Source organism: Caretta caretta, chromosome 9 (genome assembly GCF_965140235.1).
Source record: "Caretta caretta isolate rCarCar2 chromosome 9, rCarCar1.hap1, whole genome shotgun sequence".
Lineage (NCBI taxonomy): Eukaryota > Metazoa > Chordata > Testudines > Cheloniidae > Caretta > Caretta caretta.
Window position 1 is genome coordinate 18,114,607 of NC_134214.1, and position 16,410 is coordinate 18,131,016.

Genomic DNA, 16,410 nt, shown 5'->3' on the forward strand with positions numbered 1-16,410 from the left:
TAGCAACGAATTATCCTTTAATTCCTAGGACATCAATTACAACCCAAGGATTCCATTTTACTATTAGAAAATATTAGAAAAACAAAACAAACAAAAAACAGAACCAAAGAGCCCCATCTCCCAGTAATAAAATACTCATTAACTCTATCCACAATTTGTATGGAAAATGGGAAAGTAGCTGTTATGATTTGAACATTGTACCTGCAACACGGAGAAATTTACTCTGATACACGAGATTTCCTAAGTTTAGTAATAAGTGCACTAGCATGCTGTTTATTTTATATACAGTAATATACCAAGGAATGTCCCAATAAGAGTATGGATGAGGAGGAAATTGCAATCACAGAGGTGTTCTGTACTCCATGTGCAATGTGCTAGCTGTGAAACTTCCATTAATGCTAATGAGAGCTGAACAGATACACTCGTGCTAAACGTGAGGTTCTACCATAAGAAACTCTACCAAAGTAGCATTTCAGGTTTCCAATTTTATTGTCTCTGACTGACTTCCAGATGAAATATGCTGAATTAACAATTAATAAGGTCGTTGTTTTCTCTAACTGCCAGCCTGCTAACTCAACTTGGGATCGGAAAATCAAGTTAAGTCTTTCCTCCTTTGACCTAGCCAGGAAGGACTGTTCTTGCAGACAACATTATGACGTTCGTGCCTTCAGTGGCAATGCAGTTACACAGCGTAATTGATGAGTCCTGGAACTTTGTAAACAGTTCTGTACTGGTTCTGCATCATAACAGCTACTTTCCCATTTTCCATACAAATTGTGGATAGAGTTAATGAGTATTTTATTACTGGGAGATGGGGCTCTTTGGTTCTAGACTATTCTAAGTGGTGGAAGAGGACAGGACAAGGAGTAATGGTCTCAAGTTGCAGTGGGGGAGGTTTAGGTTGGATATTAGGAAAAACTTTTTCACTAGGAGGGTGGTGAAACACTGGAATGCGTTGCCTAGGGAGGTGGTGGAATCTCCTTCCTTAGAAGTTTTTAAGGTCAGGCTTGACAAAGCCCTGGCTGGGGTGATTTAATTGGGGATGGGTCCTGCTTTTGAGCAGGGGGTTGGACTAGATGACCTCCTGAGGTCCCTTCCAACCCTGAGATTCTATGATTCTATGATTCTATGCCGGGTTGACAGAATAGGTATGAACTTATTGTCCTCACTAAAGCAAGCAGATCTTACTGATACACAGAGGGAACAGATCGGATATGTACAGTGACTCCATTTTTCCAAAGTAACTTCAAAGGAGAACAACATGTAATGAAATCTGGATCACAAAGGACATCAGCAACATTATCCCCATTTTACAGAGGGGGAAACCAGCACAGAGAAGTGAAGTGATTTGCCTAAAGTCTCCCAGCAGACAAGAAACAGAGCCAGGAATAGAACCTAGGTCTCTTGAGCCCCAAACAATGGTCTAGCTACTGGCACGCACAACTAGCTGCAAAATAAAGCCAGCACACAGTTCACCACGAATAGAAACCTCCTCAGCAGAGTGGAGCTCTACCACAGTGAGGCTGAGACAGCTCATGCACTAATAGTGTGCTTTATTTGCAAGTTACCAGCAATGTGAAATGAACAGATTTTTAGAGTTTAGTTAGAATCAGAAAAATAATGATGGGTGTTACCATCTTACTCAGCGTAGTTGCTCCCTGTATTTTTAAGTCATATATTTACAGATAAGGAAGATCTTACTAAGGTTAGCATTTCAGAACTAATAGAAGAATGAGATGGATTCTGTTACGCCTTTGTGCACCATCAGGTAAACTGGCGATCATGCATGAGGGAAAAAAACACAGGCTGGCTAGCAGATCCCGGGTTGAGCTTGCAGAGCTTGCTGTTACAAAATTTGACCTGGACTAACTTCAAAAGAATAAACACGGAGTTCTATAATATCATTCTTACAGCACCATCTTTTCCGATTATACAATGGGTCATATGTTAGATAGGAGCAAAAAGAGAGCAAAATTAATTTTGTTGCAGTAACAATGTTAGACCACATGCACTTATCAATTAAGACTATTTTATATATCACTGGCTATTTTTATAACAAATAACATATGCCAAGGAGATTGATAGAATTGATATTTAGAAGTGATAGCAATTTCCTGAAACCCAATTCTTTCTTTTAAAATAGTTTCAAAAGTCAGAGGGTTTTCTTAAGCTTCTCATTGAGGAGAATGAAGGTGGTGTCCTGTTACCATATTTCCTGGCTCTTACATTATTATCGGTAGGGTGAGCATATTCAAAGTTAGAGGTGTGGTTCATATATGGTCTCTCCAGATATTAAACACCAGCACTGTCTGACGTCAGACAGTGCTACATTTTTAACTTTTGTTGATTCTCCTTTGCATCGCTAGACTTGTTGCATTAAGTGCAAAGTGAAAAAGTGTAACGGGATTGCAGTGTCCAATAGGAGCCTAGTCTTGATGGTGCTGAACATTTGCAAAGGATACAAAGTTTTGAGGTTAAAGTGCTGAAATGAGATTCAGGAGTGTTGGGTTCAATTTCTTGCTCTGACTTCCTGTATGACCTGGGGCAAGTCACTCAGAGACAGATTTTTAAAGCTATTTAGGCACCTAAAGAAGCAGATGGTGCTAAGAGGAACTTCCAAAGCTCCTGGGCACCCAAGTCCCATTGTTTACAATGAAAGTTAGGCACCTGGGTGCTTCTGAAAATCTTAATCGGCATCATCTGCGCCTTTAGGCACCTAAATACTGTTAAAATCTGGCCTCCAGAAGTCTCTCTGTGTCTTAATTCCCCATCTGTAATACAGGGATAATAGCATTTCTGTATTTCAGAGGGGTGTTTTAAGGATAAATCCATTAATGTTTGTGAGGTGCCCAAATACTATGTTGATGAGAACTATATATGTAGGTAGACAGACAAACCTCATTGATATTGAAGGGATTTGTGGGTGATCAAGATCTTTGTTCTTCTAGCTTCTCAGGACCGGAATTTGGTTCACACATTTCCATTTCTTTCCTATTTGAAGGGGTGGATTTTGTTTCTGTTTTTCCCCTTCACAGAGGATAGTGTGGTGCTGATTCTCCCTTCACTTACACAGGTAGAAGTCAGCTGATGGAGTTAATCAGGTGTAAATTTGGAGTAAGTGAGAGGAGAATCTGGCTTTATATTCCTACTCTGTTCTGACAGGCTATAATTAAACCAATCATTTCTTCTGCTGAGGGTTTTTCCATTGGCATCAATGCAGAGAAGATTGGGGCCAAAAGCTTTATTGATTTTTTTAAAAATTAAAAATAAGGTATTACACAACTGTGAACCTTGCAGAAATGAATCATCACATTTAAAAGCAATTTTCGGAGTATACAATAGTATGTATAGCAACAGTTACACTGTGGACCAAAAATCTGCTTTTGCAGGAATATACCTTAATTACCAGGAAAATTGAATACTTTAAAAAGTTTCCCTCCCAACATGGGGGAAGATTTTAGACCACAGATCAAGGATGGAAAATGCTGAACACATTTATAATAAAAGAAAAAAATAAAACAAGTATCTCTGCCCTCTAAAGTGGCACAGATTTATATACATATTTTACACCATATGACCATAACCACGTGAGAGTACATAGTGACCAAGATTTGTTTGAAATTATGTGAAAAGAGCCACTTCAGGATGATCAAGCTTCAAGCTTTTGTGAGAGGCATTCTGACCAGGAAGACACCATGGTATGTGTAAACACAAAACCCGCCCTGTGCTACTGTCGCACTGGGTCTCTCCTTTTCCCAGGACCCAGCAAGCCAATGAAATGCGAGATGTGGGCTGATCCACAAGGAGCTCCACCCTTGAGGCAGATCCTCAGCTGTGTAAATTGTCATCACTCCATTGACTTTAGTGGAGTGGCGACAATTTACATGAGCTGATAATCTGCCCCTTTAAACCTTCAAAATAGTGTAAATCAGATTGGAACAGAAAAATGCAACATATGTTTATAATTGGCAACCATGATGCTAATAAGTAAAGCTACTGCAAAGTGAGATACTCAAATGAATAAAGAGTAGTTAGAGCAGCAGTGAATCAAAGCATCCCAGATAAAGGCCAAGTTAATTCTTGCATATGCTGGGAAGTACAAATTATATCACACAGCAGCTTGTCCTGCTGCACTAGGGTGGGATTTCATTCAGTAGGGTTTGTGCAGTGTGGAGGGGTGAATTCCACTCACAGTGACGTGGAATGCACTATGTTCAGGGAACATACAGAAGTTAGATAAAAGCATAATATATTCTTGCTGGAAGGTTGCAACCTAACATTACTTTATTTCTTCCAATCTAGAGCCCTCTCACACAAGAGCCAAAACTATAGCAAGGAAAAGCAGACTGTTCTGTAAGGCAGAGAGACAAAAATTCAACCCACCTTGCTCTAGGCTGGCTCTTTGTAAACTGACTGCTGAGGGCATAGATAACATGCTTCCCTCAGAGCCCCCTAGACTGCAAGCAGAACCAGGAAACCCCTTAGGATTTAACAGGATAGCTTGTAATTTTAACAGTGTTTTCAATACACCACAGAATGAAAATCCCGAAATACTTCAATACATTTCAGCCTTTCATCCTAGTCATAAACTTATATTAGAAAAATTACCTAGTGCTGACACTGACTGCAACTTAACAGTCAATGGTTTAACAGGAACGGTGCCCAAGGACAAATCACATTCAGCAGTTTCAGAAACTATGGTTACCCTCATATTCATGTCTCCACTTCAGAGCATCTAGTTTTGCTGAGCTGATATAGTTAATGGAACACTGATGCCTTACGTCTCATCTGTTTTTTCTTGTAACAATGGGTTGGAGTTACAGACTGAATGACTTTATAAATGTGGACAGCAGCCTGTACTCTGTGTTTTCATGTTGTCGTGTTTCTTTGTTGCTGTCTCTGTTTTAAGACCAGTTTGCTCAGTGCATCACCAATTGTCTTTTGTTTTCACACAGCAGGGAAGGCTGAGCTAATCTATGTTACCACAAATCTTAGGCCTCTTTGTCTGACCATGACAACAAACTATTGAAAAATGTATTGTAGACTATCATTTCTCCAGGCTAATTAATTCACTAAAATGGCTTTTAAAAACATGAGGCCACTTCTCTGTGGGTTTGTTTCCCCCAGGCAAACGTACTTAGATAATATGCTGATGAGGGTATGTAAGTGTATCGATAGTTTAATTATGGGAAATAATGAGATTCATTGTCAATGTCTAATAAGTAGTATCCACACTATTATATAAGTTCAAACTTGAGAGCAACATGAATTTTCTCACCTGTGATCTAGCACTATGATCTTGTTTTATTTGATTTAGTTATGTAAATCCTGTTTCTTGCTATTATCACGCTTAGCAGTAAATGAAAGAAGCTGAGTATGCTAAGGATGGGCGTGGGGAAATGTTCTGATGCGTTTTCCCAGTTTCTTTCCACAAAGTTCAGTTTAACAATGGGGTCTCATGAGCAAACACTACCTCATTAATATTTAATTAGGGTTTGGGAATCCATTGCCTCATAAATCAGAGCTGACAATGTCAAGCATTCATGGAAATAAAAGGCACCAATGGACACTGGACTCATTTCCTTTTCTGATATATATTATTGTAAATATACATACAAACAAAAAAGTACACCCAGAGGGAATCTATTGTTTATAGATTAATGTATCATTTCTGGAATCATGATAACAAAATGAAGTCCCTTCCTGCCCCACTTCAGAATCATCCTACTGATATGGTTATGAGCAATTTATGTCTGCATTCTAAATTCCCCTTTCAGAAAAGAAAATCAATGTGAATTACCAATTCAATTTGAATTACCCTCTTCTCAGTCTGGCTTCCATTAAACAAAAGTATCCACAGCCTTCCATGCTAGGAGCCCAACCCAACTTCCATTGAACTCAATGAAAAGACTCAGAATGATTATACTTCAGTGACCCTAGCAGAGCATAGATTTTGGGCTGGTCTTCACTACTGGGAGATCGACACTGCTGCAATCGATGCAGCAGGGGTCGATTTAACGGGTCAAATGAAGACCCACTAAATCGATGGCACAGTGCTCTCCGGTCGACCCCGGTACTCCAGCTCTCTGAGAAGAGTAAGGGAAGTCAACCGTCTCCCATTGATGCAGCACAGTGAAGATACAGGGGTAAGTCGATCTAAGCTAGGTTGACTCCAGCTACGTTATTCACTACCCGGTAGTGAAGACTCTGTTGCACTCTAAATCATTCAGCGGCAACATTGTCTGGACTCCAGAAGACATCTTTATGAGGCATAGAGCTGTCCCCCCCCGCCCCCCAAAACAGATTAGAAACTCAGTGCCTGTGCTTCAAACAATCTATTTTCCATTTTGTCGCTAACAACAAAAACAGCACCCTGAGCCTGGCACCCTCCAAGCAGCACTCCAGGCAGTTGCCTGGGTCACCTGCCCCTAAATCCAGTCCTGTCCCTCACCTTGCTCAGCGCATTCCTTGTGGCTTAACTGACATGATCCCAGTTGTCCTACAAAGCTGAGGCAGGGAGTCTGGAGAGGATTGAGCACCAGCCCAGAGTTCCAAGTGCGGCATTCCAGCGGCTGTTAGAGCAGAGATTTTACAGTTTCCCCTGAGGAATTATGTTTACCATCCATGACTGGGAACTCCAGAGACCTGTGGATGCTCTGAATGCCTTTTGCCTGTATTTTTCAGAGCTATAATTTGGTTTCCACATATACACTGCAGCACATTATACTTCAAGTGACACTAAGTTGCCAATTTCTAGAAAAACTTTTGATGAAGAAGGCCTGTTGTAGCTACATGTAAATACACAGTCAAAATAAGATTGACCTATTTATCCCTTAATTTTTTCAGTGTCATAAGCCCTGTTTAACAACCCAGATGGCCTTAGAAAATGATGAGTGTTTCCGGTGTCAAATTGCAAAAGGGATATTCATAAAATTAGACTTATGATTTTCCCCCTCAAACTCTTTTTGTATGAAATCTGGTGCCGCTGAAAGTAAGTATCCTGATCAAGGCGTGGGCATTCATCCTTAGTGAATGGAGCCAAAGTAGTGCCTACTGGGTAGGGCCAGAGTCAGAAGCCAGGAACCAGAGCTGATGGTCAGAGTTGGAGTCAGAAGCCAGGAACCAAAGCAAGGCAAAAGAGTAGAGTCTATTATAGCAGCTGGCTGGGAATCCACCTAGCTGCATAGACAACTGCCTGGTGTCCCCTCCAGGCTTAAGCAGTGCTCCTGGATCACTGGGGGACCTGTGAGCATGGCCAATCAGGACCTCTGTGAGCTGCACATCCAGTGGTGCTCATAGCCCATCAATCACCACTGTGCCGGAGGTGATGGTGTGGATGTGGCAGTTGCTCGGGGGCCAGCCCAACCTAAGTTCTAGACCCACAGATCCTCTTAGTGAGGGACTCATAGTTCTGACTGAATCCAGGCAGGTGGGGATAAAAACTCCACATCACATCTCTGTTAACGTACCTCATGGTTGATCTTGTTACTCTCCTGCTGTTTGAAGGCCCTATAAAGTCAATAGGCTGTGGCTCAGGCTCTCTGTATGGATGCTAGAGTTGTGCAATATTAACATATCCATTAGGGACTAGGCAGAGATCAACAGAAGCATCTTTATTTGTGAAACTGAACCTAGATTTCGAGGCTGGGGCATAAATAGGCCCATTGTGGCATGTCAACCCCTCTTATGATAGATTTACAAATAATTTACCATATATTTGTGTATAAGAAAAAAAATCTTTCTAAATGTACTAATTGACACTTACTAGGTCAGTTATAACTAGTACATGTCAGACAATTGCCTGTTGGTTTCAATCAGGCATTATAAAACGCCCCAGTGGGTTGATGCACTATGAAGGAAAATAATAAGGCAGCATAAATATAAATGCTTTGCCTGCAGTGCAGACTTAAAGATGTGTATAATTGAGTTTGCAGTGAAAACAAGCAACTCACTGGCACCTCGGGAATCCCGTGTCAATGAAAAGCAAGTGTAAGACAAGAGGGGGAAATAAGAAAGTATTGCAAGACTGCTGAAGCCCGAGCGTGTAGCGCTGTGGCTCGGTGAAAGGATTTTATGAAGCTCTATGGGTTATCCCAAGACAGTAACTGTAGATCATTATCACATCACTTGGCACTTCTTCAGCATGTTCCGTGTGCAGACTCAAAGCACATTACAAACTTCTGACAAAGATTCCCTCAAAAGCTTTGAATCTCAAAATAGTTCCCAGAATTTTATTACAAAATTATGGACAAAAAAACCTATCAGTGAGCTATTATTTGTATCTCATTAGTGCCTACGGGACACCAGCCAAGATTTGGGCTTCATTATATAAATGTACAGTCAGAGATGAACAATTTATAGACAACAACAACAGACAAAGGATGGGAGGAAGTGTGTATTAATATCCCCATTTTACAGATGAGGAATTGAGACACAAAGAGATTCTACTCTATTCTACATAGGTTCTTACACCATGCTCATCACTGTAGTAGCTGAGTGTCTTCCAGTAGTGCATTAAGCAATGTGACTGCACATCTGTCACTTGCTATTTGTTTTCTCATCCTCTCCCCAGGGGCAGAATTGTGTGCAATGGAATGTCTTGTTTTGGTACGTTGTTTATAAATATACCAGTTGCTATGTATTTAGATTAGAGAAGAGAAGATCAAAGAAATGTGCCTGCACTTGGAGGTAAAGGTGGTGAGGTTTATGATGGTCCATAGCTCTTGGAAGAGTTCATTCCACAGTCTCTGAAAGCCCCTAGAGAATGTGCTGGCTCCTGCACAGACAATCTTTACTCTTATTGTTAAGAGTTTCATTGTGCCAGAGGAGTGAAGTTGTTGACCATGGTCTTTGTCCCGATGCTTTAAATGGTCTTTCAGATACACTGGGCCCAGACCATAGAGTGCTTTGAAAATGAGGGCCAAGACCTTGAACTTGTGTGGGAAGACAGGGTAGCGGAGAGCAAGTCTGATGTGTGCACGGTAGTCTGTGTTGCTGAGGAGATGCGCTGCAGAGTTGTGTACTAAATGGAGTTTCCTAAGTGCTGAAGGCTTCATGCCTGGTGCACTGCATTTCTGTAGTCCAGTCAAAAAGTGCTGAAGGAGTGACACTTTTGTATTTTAGGTCTGATTTTGTACGCAAGTAGTTTTTAAATGAGGTGACATGTGGGGGTACATGCAAGACAAATCAGACTCCTGAAAGGGGGATAGTAGTCTGGAATGGTTGAGAACCATTGTCCTAGCCAACCAGAAATGGTAAAATGTATAAACTGTGGCAGCTGGTATGTATTAGCAAGAATCTCGAGAGTTCCATTGCCCCCTCTACAAACCCCTGGTTGGGGAGCTTGAAGTGCCACGTCTGTGAGGTGAGCCTTGTGGAGCTCGGGAAGTAGTTTCCCCCTCCCTGCAGATCTTTCTAAGGGCGTGGGGAGCATGTGGGCCTCAATTAGTTAACTTTTTCATGGTGAGTCTAAGTGGGTACATGTGGCATTTAGTTTTTAAATTAATAATAATAAAAAGTTCTTGGTTTTACAGAACTTATTCCTATCAGTGAGGGGGAACACCCTGGCAAACAGCGTTACTCCCCTGCCTCCTTGAGGCATTGGTGCTCACCATAACCTGGGATGATAGTAGTCAAGGTATAAGGAAGACTGACTTCTCTTTAACAATTAATGAGCTGGGGCCATCTGGTGGACATTTAGGAAGTCTACACCATCATCCACAATACAATGGGGCAAACACCAGGCCAGATTATCCCCTCCTGCATTAGAAGCTGTAGAAGAGGTTTATGTTGGGGAGAAAATCTCATGGAGATTCCCCCACGCATATTTTTGCTGGGGTGTAATTTGCCCCATCTCCCCAGGAAAACTGTACAAGGCCCACTCCCCCAAGCCGATGGATCCCAGGGGACCCCAGGAAACCAAGTCCCTTCAGTGTTGTCAACTCCGGTAATTTTATCACTGGTCTTATTATAGCGGATGTTATCCTTAAAGCCCCAACTTCTAAGGACATGTAGCTACATAGAAACCCAGTTTTCATTAAAAAAAAAGAGGTTATAAATAACTTAAAAACAGTGTTGCCAACTCTCGCACATAAACCAGAGGGCAAATATATATATATAAATAAATAAAATTATTATTATTTAAATCTTGTGGTTTTTAATGGGGTCTGTATTTTCATATCTGAATACTTGGGAATGACAATACTGGGCTCCTACAGCAGTTCTGACCCCAGGTGCCACCCTATGGTACGCCCACTCCTGACTGTGGCCTCTCTGAGGGGATGGGGTGCTAATCAGAAAAACAAATGCAGACTAGATCTGTATTAATTTTGCCAATTAAGGCACACAGAGTTGGGAATGGGGACAATGTGAATCTCCCCAGCCATGTCCCTGAACTGCACCCTTCTCCTCCTTCCCCGGCCCACCCAGTCGTCTCCCTATGTGGTTCATATATAGCACCTCTTGATCTGGCTGTGAAATGAAGTGATTGGTGTAGCAGAGGCATCTGCACGGAAGTGGAGAGATCTGCAGGCAGAGGACCACTCTGCACATACCAAAGGGGTTAGAATTTGGCCCTATAATAATAAGAAAAACTATAAGGGTCTGACCCTGTCTGTTAACCACAATGGAAATGTTACCTGGGAAGGAACTCTAGGAATAGGTCCTAAATCACTGAATAAAAACTGTGTACAGATTTGTAAAATATATGGCAGTGTGGCCTAGTGGATAGGGCCTAGGAATCTAGAAAACCTGGGTTCCAGGCCTTGTCACTGTTTTGCTGGATGATCTTGGGCAAGTCACTTCCCCTCTCTCTGCCTCAGTTTTTCCATCTATAAAATGAGAATAAAGATACTGACCTGCTTTCTAAAGTGCTTTGAGATCTACTGAAGAAGAGTGCAATGTAAGAATATCAAAATTTTATTTTTTCAGAGATACTACTGCTGAATCCACAAACACTTGTCTTTTATTCTGTTCTAACTTTATGTCTTTGGCATTTACTTTGATAGTGACTAGCCTTATAGTACCTAATTAATTACAATAAATTAAAAATACATTCAAACCTATCACTGCAAAACAGATGTAAACATAGTCAATTCAATACCCTTTTGAAAGGAGGCAAAGTATAGCTTTTAAAATATTAAGTATGGGTTTCAGAGGAACTGAGCACCTGAATCTGTCTGAAATAGGAATTGTCTGCCAGTCAATGCACTTTTCGGCCTCTATCACCTTAGTATCTGAGCACCTCAACAAATGTTAATTAATTTATCCTTCAGTCCCCACTCCTGCCCCTGGATAGGGAATTATCATCACACGAGCTAGTCAAATTTTTTTATTCTAACATTTTTTCAACAAATGGCTTTTTTGTCATAGTGGAAATTTGTTCATTATATCTGTTGTGGCTTCATTTTTCACTGGGGGAAAAAAGGGAAAAAAACAGTTTTCGGCAACCATTTTTTTCCAATTTCAGCCAAAATCCTGGGAAAAAAATGTAGAAAGATTTCCCTTAAAATGAAAAATGTTTTATTTTCATGGAAATCCTTAATGGAGAGGGATGGGGGACAAGGGGATATTTCCTGACCAGTTGTAATAATTATTTCTATTTTTCTGATGGGGCACTGAGACACAGAAATTAAGTGACTTACACCAGGTCACATGAGAAGTCTTTGGCGGAGCTGGAAATCGAACCTGTGTCTTCTGTGCTCCACTCTAATGCATGAACTACATGAACAATTCATAAACTCCTTTATCCTGCTCCAATGTGCATTGAAGTCAATGGAAAGACTCCCATTGACTTCAGTGGGCATTAGATCAATTTTTTTCTGAGTAAAAATGCTCAATTTCTCTGGACATGATCTTTTCAGCAGCATTTTGGATGAAGTGGAGGAAACTGAGGTCAAAAACAGGAGGTTGTCATAGTCAAGACAAAATAGATAACTAAGGTATGGACAAGGGTTTTAACAATGGGGATAGAAAGAACAAGATTTTAGAGGTACTGTAGTGAAAACTCATCAGTTTGGATGAGATGTTGGATGCTGGGGAGGGAGAGGAGAGAGACTGAAAGAAACTAAATATGACTCTAAGGTTGCTTGCCTGAGTGACCAGGGAGCTTCTGTCAGTGAGAAGAGGGGTTCCAAATGGCAATAACTTCCTGTATGTGCACATGTGGTAATTTTGCAGAGAAGTTCTCGTTTCACTGCCTTGTATATTGTAATAGATAATGTGACAATGTGAAAATGAACATTTGCACCATATTTGAGTGGTCTGTACAGCAATTGACACAAGTAATGATGTTTTAAGGCAGAATTAAAAATCAGAACTGTACCGTGCTAACTGGGAGGCAGAGTGCATCAACATATCACCATCAGATTGTAGTTGTAAGAAATATTTCAGTCTACATATTCTCATTACAATGTGTTAAAACTGGCTGACAAAGATACTGCTCTTTCTTAATGTAATACATGACTGTGATAGTTAGTATGTCTTGTCTTATTAAAAAGTAAACCAATCTTTACAGACAGATTAATTGGTGCAGGACTGATTTATATACAATGATCTTCATACATACTATCTTTGAATATCCTAAAAACATGAAGGCATTTTTAATTAGAAACTTCAAAATAAACCGCTTACTTAACTCCTGAGGTGTTGACATAAGTCCAAGTTTCCTCTGAACAGGGAATATATAACCACAATCATATTTTTGCAAGCCGCTTACTACAGTCATTTAAATGAAGATCATATTGTCATGAGGGATACAAAATATCTGCTAACGAACCTCTCTAAATTCAAATTAAATATTTCCTAAAAATACTCAGGCAGAATCCCCTTACTCTAACATTTTAGCTGTAATTTTAGTTTTGACAATTCTGTACAATTCCCAAGAATATCCCCTTTAATCTGTGATTGCATTTATTATTTTTACTCTTTGAATAAAGAAGATTAAAGTACATCCGGAGCCAAGCTTCCAAACTGCCCTTGCCAGACTTATATTTGCTGTTTTCCATTTGCGTACTGCTCTCCATCATGAGCAGTATTCATGTGTCACTTCCTACCTAAATGTCTAGGATTTTTCTTAAATCATCCCATTCTATATGAGGAAAACTCAGAATAAAAATATAAGTTCTCTGTGTTATTTGGCCCTATCAGATGTGGGAGCATCTGTGGGTTTTAATCTCAAAAGACGATTCCTTTAAAAAAGGAGAGAGCAAATGTTAACTTGACATATTTGGGGCTTTGTCGGTATGCATGGAAGTGGGAGATTTGCTGTCATTCTAGCTTGTTTAAATCAAACACAAATAACATCTCCAAACATCAATGGAGTCTCTAGGCCCTATCCTGCAACCTTTCAGCCTGCAGGACTCCTACCAAAGGCAGTCAGTTCTGCATGCAGACAGTAGAGGGCCCGGCTTTGATATCTGGGTGCTGTGAGGGATGGGGATGTTGAAGCGCGCTTAGGGACAGCTGTAGGAATGATGGTGTGAGGGTGTTCTTGGTGATGTTTAGGACTGGGGCTGGTTAGGGGTACTAATGCAACGTCTCTTTTCTCTGCTTCCCTGCCCCACACACAGTCCTCAGCTCTGGGCAGTGCTGTTTCCAGCAGATGTAAAGCCAACTCTCCACAGTCCCTTGAAGCATCGCTTCCCCTGCCCAAAAGCATAGATGGGGAGGAAGGGACAGGTCCACTGTGACTGGATTTGGGAGAAGGCAAAACAGTAGCTGCTGCAGCAGAAAGAGAGGGAGGGAGCAAGTTGCTCTTTCTTTGCTCATTCCTAGAAACCCTGGATTCAATTTCCCCATCACTACCCTTCATCCCACTGGGCATCCCCTGGAATGTACCCAAGGGTAGTGCCCTGTAGGCTGAGAATCACTCGACTAGCTAGGATACTGGCATGATCTGGTATGGCAAGTCCTACCTTCCACTTGGAGCTTGGGTTAGGTGCTCATGTCTAAATTGAAATAAGTGAAAATGTTGAAGTTGTATTTTACTCCTGCGGGAATTCTGTGCCACTGTGCATGTGTATAATTCATGTGCTGCACATACTTTTATTTTTTTCTGCAGAAAATAGCTTCTGCCGGAAAGTTGCTGCAGTTCCATATTTTGCCCACCAGGGGACACTGTGGCACAAGCACAGAGCAGCCACTCCTGGCTAGCCCCAGCTACCACAGAGAAGAGAAAGAACATGTAGTGCCTTCTTCACAGCCCCTGCCAGGCCCGGTCAGGAGACAGACTGCGTGGGGCAGATGGGATTGCTGGGAGGTCACAGAAAGGGGTTCATAAGGGTTAGTGGGGGAGGACAGACTGGGGGCAGGGACTGAATGGGAGTGGAGGCACAGGGCCTCAGGGGGGAGGAGGGTGCAGGGCCACATGCGAAAAGGGAGTGGCTGAGTGGTGGCACAGGGACACCTGGGGAGGGGATGCAGGGACACGTGGGGATGAGGAAGGGGGCTGGCTGAGGGAGTGCAGGGACACTTGGGGACGAGGGAGGGGGTCTGGGCCACATGGGGAAAAGGGGATGGCTGAGTGGTGACACAGAGACACCTGGGGATGGGGGGTGCAGGGATACATGGGGATAAGGGGAGGGGGCTGGATGAGGGGTGCAGTGACACATGGGGATGGTGGTGCAAGGACACATGGGGGTGCAGGGACACATAGGGACAGGGGCAAATGTGCCTGACTGAATGGGAGAGACTAGGGGTCAGCCAGGGTCTGCATGGGGGAAGCTCCCTAACAATCCCTCCCCAACCCTCAAAAAAACCTGTTCCATACTTTTCCCACCCATACTCAACAACCCTCCAAGTTCACACCCAGGCTCATTCCCAGCAATTACTTCCTTTTCCCTCAGCTCCTCCATTACCCCTGACTCCTCCAAGCCTTTGCACAGCTTCTGAGAGGTGAAGGAAATACAGTTCTGTATTGTAGTTTAAATGAATTATTATTCAGAGTTCTGTATTTATATGCCTAATAAGGAATCTATTTGTCAAATAATATTTCTTGAATCTTTTTTGTTGTCTGTATTGTAACAGACATACTTACAGACAGGTATTTTGAAAGAAATTAAAAATAATTGAAACTGGTGTGATTATATTGTGTTATTTTGACAAATAAATTATGCAGAATTTTACAGGATTTAAAAATATTGTGTACAGATTTTTTAATTTTTTGGTACAGAATTTCCCCATGAGTCATATTTCCATCACAATGGATATGAAAACACAGTTTGTTCTAAGATAGTGAGAAACCTAACACCTTCTCTGTGATCTCACCAGCAGATGGACCCAGTGTGGCCAATTCTCACTATTTTATCACAGTTCTTGTGATTTTTGGTGTATTTCTTAAAGGCTCAGCTCCTGGAATCAATAGATTGCATAAGACTCTTAGCTTTCATTTTTAAAAAGTAAGATTTTAGGCCCCACTGTTGTGCATAAAAGCTTGAAAACGTGAGGTGAGTACACTCTAAAAACTCAGAAACCAGAAAAAAAAAGAACCCCCAAATTATTATTTTTTAAAAAATCTCATAATATTGGGGGAATCTGATTCAAGATTTTTGAATGCCTGTGGTTAGCAGTACTGTGGACCGATTCCAAATCTGAATTTATGTCACATTGCATGATGCCAGGTCAATATGAGATCACGCTGGGTCATAATAATGCAACAGCACAATGTTAACCATGTCAGAAGGTCATGCCATAGTTATATTTTAACTCTGTGACTCTACTTCTTATATGAAGTAGCTCTCCAGCTCTTCAACACTAAGCAATTCTGAAAAAATTCACTCAGCTGGACACCATCCCTGCAAGAGAGTCTCCACTGCCTGGCCCAGAACAACATGCATGAATGCCTGCTGATGTAGCTCTGTAAGGGTTCTTCTTGGAGTACAGTACTATGCTATGACTACATTGTAGCCTGATCCATTATTGCAATTATAAGATTAGTTATTGGGGTGCAACATGCACTGGTTACAAATAACAGATTCATTACTCAGATGGCTACTTAGAGTTAATTAAGAAGATAAGATTGGAGGAACACTAGGAGAAACTTTATGAGCTCTAATTTAACTACAGACAACTATACCTGAAATCATAGAAAGTTGATATACATAAGTGTAAGAATAAGCTAAAGTACAATAAAGTGGTTTCCTGTATTGTTCATACTGTAACCCTTTCTTCTTGCCCTGATCACCTGGGAACAAGCAAGTGCTCACCTCTTGCCTGGGAGCCTGATATTCTTGAGGATAATGGAGATCCTGGGGGAGGTCCCAACAGCAGTATTGGACAGGGTCCAAATCCTCTATCCACCTACCTGCAGCAGCTCTCTACTCACAGGAAGAATGACAGCTGATGGTACCTTCACCTGGATACGCACTGTATACATCTACTAGGGTACCATGGTAGCTCCCAGGAACAACTTCA

At 41.5% G+C, this 16,410-nt stretch overlaps 1 protein-coding gene across 1 annotated transcript in view; it reads right to left on the reverse strand.

The window, feature by feature from the left end:
* LOC125642499 (uncharacterized) overlaps nucleotides 1-16,410 on the reverse strand; it is a 324,292-nt gene extending 307,882 nt beyond the window's left edge. The window contains exon 1 of the mRNA XM_075132132.1: nucleotides 16,301-16,410. The gene's annotated coding sequence lies outside the window, so the exon portion shown is untranslated. The remainder of the gene's footprint in view (nucleotides 1-16,300) is intronic.